Raw genomic sequence first — 4,359 nt, forward strand, 5'->3', positions numbered from 1 at the left:
GTCTGTTTTAATATTTAGATCTTTGATCCATTTTTATTTTAGTTTAGTGCATGATGAAAAAAAGAGGTCGACTTTTGATCTTAGGCCTGTGAAAAACTGGTGTTCCCAGGACCATTGATTAAAGAGGCCATTTTTTTTTTCCAGTGGAAGTGTTTAACCCTTGTGAAAGATAAGGTGGCTTTGTATGACAGTATAACTTCAAATCAGGGATTGTGAAGCCCCTGCTTTGCCCTTGTTTCCCAGAATTGCTTTTGTTATTTTAGGTATCTTCTGGTTCCATATGAATTTTAGGATTGTTTTCTCTAGTACTGTGAGGTATGCTATTGATGTTTTGATTGTGATTACATTAAATCTGTAGAACAGTTTTGAAAATCTGACCATTTTCATTGTATTGGTTCTGCCTATCCAAGAACAGGAAATATCTTTCCATTTTCTTATATACTATTCTATGTCCTTTTTCAGAGTACTGTAGTTTTTGATGTAAAGTTCTTCACTTCCTTTGTTAGATTGATCTCTAAATAGTCCACTTTTCTTGAAGCTACTGTGAAAAGTGCTGTTTATGTGATTTTTTTTTTCTCTCACTGAGTTTGCTATTCTTGCACAGGAGTGTTCCTGATTTTTGAGTATTGACTTTGTATCTTGTTAGGCTTCTGAATTTGGTTATTAATTCTAGGAGTCTTTTGGTGGAGTTGTTGAGGTCTTCTATGTGGAGTATCATAACATCGGCACATAGTGATCGTTTAACTTCTTCCTTTCCTATCCATATTCCTTTTCTTTCTCTTGTCGAATTGTTCTGGCTAATGTTTCCAGAACTCTACTGAACAGGAGTGGTGATGGCAGGTCTCCTTGTCTTGTTCTTGATTTTAGAGAAAGCTTTTAGGTTTCAACCGTTTAGTATGTGGGCTCTTTGTTTGGTATAGAAGGCTTTTATCAAATTGAGATTTAGACCATCTACTTCAGTTTTCTGCAGGGTTTTTATCATGAGTGAGTGTTAGACTTTGTCAAATGCTTTTTCTGTGTATATTAAGATGATTGTGTGTCTTTTGTCTTTGGTTCTGTTACATTCCTGGGATGAATCCTACTCCATCATGGTGTATGAGATTTTTGGTGATTTTCACCATTCTGTTTACCAGTATCTTATTGAGGGGTTTTGCATCTATGTCCATTAAGGTGATTGGCCTATAGTTCTCTTTTTTTGGTTAGATCCTTCTCTAGTTTGGGAATCAGGGCAATGCTTGCCTCCAAGAGTGACTTTGGGAGCACTGCTTCTCTTTAAATTTCATTAAAGACTTTGAGGAGTGTTGACATTAGATCTTCTCTAAAGTTCTTTTAGAATTCAGCAGTGAATCTGTCAGGATTTAGGCTTTTCTTTGTTGGTAGTTTGGTTATTAATTACTTTTTTTGATTTCTTATTTCATTTCAGTTATTAATTTACTTATTTATTTTTCGTCCTGGAAATTGAACTCAGGACCTTGCACTTGCCAAGCATGTGCTGTGCCACTGAGCTACAACCCTGGCCCTACTTCTTCAATTTCATTGTCTGATATTGGTTTATTTAGAATTTTTATATCTTCTTGTTTCATATTGATAATTCATGTGTATCTAGGAATATGTCCATTTCATCTGAATTTCCATCTTATTAGAGTACAGTTCTCAAAGTAAGTAGTGATCAACTTCTGGAATCCATTGTGATTTCAACCTTTTCATTTTGTTTATTTGTTTGTTTGTTTGTTTGTTTGTTTTGGTACCAGGCATCATACTCATAACTTGAGCTTGACAGGCAGGCACTTAGGCTGCAGAGCTAAATCCCTGGCCACCTTTTTCATTCCTAATTACATAAATTTGAATCCATTCTTTTTTTTGATAAGGTTGTCAAATTTTATGTATTCTTTCAAAGAGCCCACTCGGTGATTCATTGATTCTTTGTATTGTCTTCTTAGTCTAAATTGCATTAATTTCTGCTCTAAATTTCACAATTTCTTTCCTTGTATGAGCTTTGGGCTTGACTTGTTCTTCTTTTTCTGGAAGTTTGACATTTGATATTAGGTTATTTATTTGAACTCACTGTGTTTTTCAGATGTGGGAATTCATTTCTATAAATTTCCCTCTTAGGGCTGCTTTCATTGCATCTCATACGTTTCAGAATGTTGTACTGGAATTAATGCTTAATTGTAGAAACTGTCTAATTATTTCTTTAATTCTGTCTGAGACTCATTAATACAGGAGGGTATTATTTAATTTCATGTATTTATGTATTTTGTGGTTTCTTTTGCCATTTATTTCTGATTTTATTGTACTATGATCTGATAACATGCATAGCATAATTTCAGTTCCTTTGCCTTTACTTATGCATGTTTTATGAGGTAGTATGTGGTCTATTCTGGAGAATTTTGTGCATGCTGCTATGAAGAATGTGTGTTTTGTTGTTGCTGGGTGGAACACTCTATGGATATCTACTAAATGCATTTGCTCAAAGGTATTGTTCAGCTCTGATTTTTTTCTTTTGTTTAGTTGATCTAGTTGTGAAAGTGGGGTATTGAATCTTCTATTATAATTGTATTAGTGCTCATCTGATTTTTCATATCCATTAGTGCTTGCTTTATATAGTTACATGTGTCAGAATTTGGCGTGTGTCAGTGTTTGGCTTCCTCTTGGATTGTTCCCTTAATAAGTATGTGGTGACTTTGTTTGTCTCTTCTGATAAGTCTTGGCTTAAAATCCTCTCTCTGAAAATACCATAGCTACTCATACTTTTTTCCAGGTTTCTGTTGCCTGGAGTATTGTTTTCCACCCTTTGACTTTCACTCTATGAACTTCTTTTTGAGTTAAATGTGTTTCTGGAATGCTGTATATTGTTGGATCTTGTTCTTGCTTCATTCTGCCAATATGTTTCTTTTGATTGGTGAATTGCTGGTTATAACTGATAGGTATTGACATTATTTTACTATTGTTGGCTTCTTTTTTATCATCCATTTAATTGCTGCTTTTCCTGGTGGATTCATTCTATTGGGATTCTTTTTCTTTTCACTGTATTTGATTGGTACATTTTAGATATACATAATGATTACATTCATCATAGAGAATTTGTATCTGTACATGATATAACATTTTTCCCCAATGCCCTACTCTCTTTTCAACCCCTTTTCCCTGTGATTTTTATAATTGTTGTCTTTATCATCTTTCTCTAGAATATCCTTCAGAAATTTTTAGAGTGCTGGTTTAGTGTGATGAATTTCTTCAGATGTTCTTTATCATGGAAGTATCTTATTTCACCATCAATTCCGAAAGTACCTTTGCTGGGTACATCAATCTGGGTTGGAGATTGTTTTGTTTTAGGGCTCACAGAACTTTATTCCAGCCTCTTATTAAGTATTTGTGTTAAGAAGTCAGCGGTGATTCTGATGGGTTTCCTTTATGGGTGATTTGTTTCTTTTCCCTAGCAGTTTTAATATTCCGTCCTTGTGCTGAATTTCTGGAATCATGACTATCATATGACTTGGTGTAGTTTTGTTTTTATGTTTGTTTGCTTGCTTGTTTTTCTGATCTGGGACTTTAGCTCTGTATGCCTCTTTTATCTGTATAACAAATTCTTTTTTTATGCTTGGAAAGTGTTCCACCATTACTTCTGTGGAGTTTTTTTTTTTAAATGCCATTTATGCTACGACTGGATTTTTTCATTGATTCCAATTAATCATTTGTTAGTTTTCTTTGCATCATCTAGAAGGCATTGAATTGATTTTTTTTTTTTTGTGGTCTCTTGGTATCTTGCATTTGATTCTGCATTCAAATAGAATTTTTAACCTCTTGGATTTTCACTTGAGTCTGTTTCATAGAATCCAGTTTTTTTCTATGGTGAGCATACATTGTTTTCATGTTTTTCTAAGCTCCTCTATTTTATTTTAATCTATACCTACTCTAGATTCACTAACCATTTTCCTCATCATGGTCATCATCTCTTTATCTGAAAAGTTCTTTCTTTTCTTTTCTTTCTTTCTTTCTTTCTTTCTTTCTTTCTTTCTTTCTCTTTGGCTTTGTCAAAAGACTTACTCATTTGTTTTGTTGCTTTTGCTGCTTACTATTTCAGAAAAGTCAGCTGGGTAGTGCTTGATTTCTTCCACCTCAGAGCCTACTGGCTTTGACTTGGGTGATCCGGGAATATTGGGTTGCGTGTTGCATCTGTGTTTTTTCATTTTTTATTTATTTGTTTTCTGCATCAAAACTTACAAATTTCTCATAATAGGTAGCTTTATTGCTAGTATCAAAACCTCTTTAGAAAGTTATTACTTTTTTAGAGATGTCTTCAGACATAATTGTCTTTTGGGGTTTAAATCTGTTCCACAATCCTGCCTCTTCTGTTTA

The sequence above is a fragment of the Cavia porcellus genome, unplaced genomic scaffold (genome assembly GCF_034190915.1).
Source record: "Cavia porcellus strain 051 isolate PalLab524CR breed Dunkin Hartley unplaced genomic scaffold, mCavPor4.1 scaffold_1, whole genome shotgun sequence".
Taxonomy (NCBI): domain Eukaryota; kingdom Metazoa; phylum Chordata; class Mammalia; order Rodentia; family Caviidae; genus Cavia; species Cavia porcellus.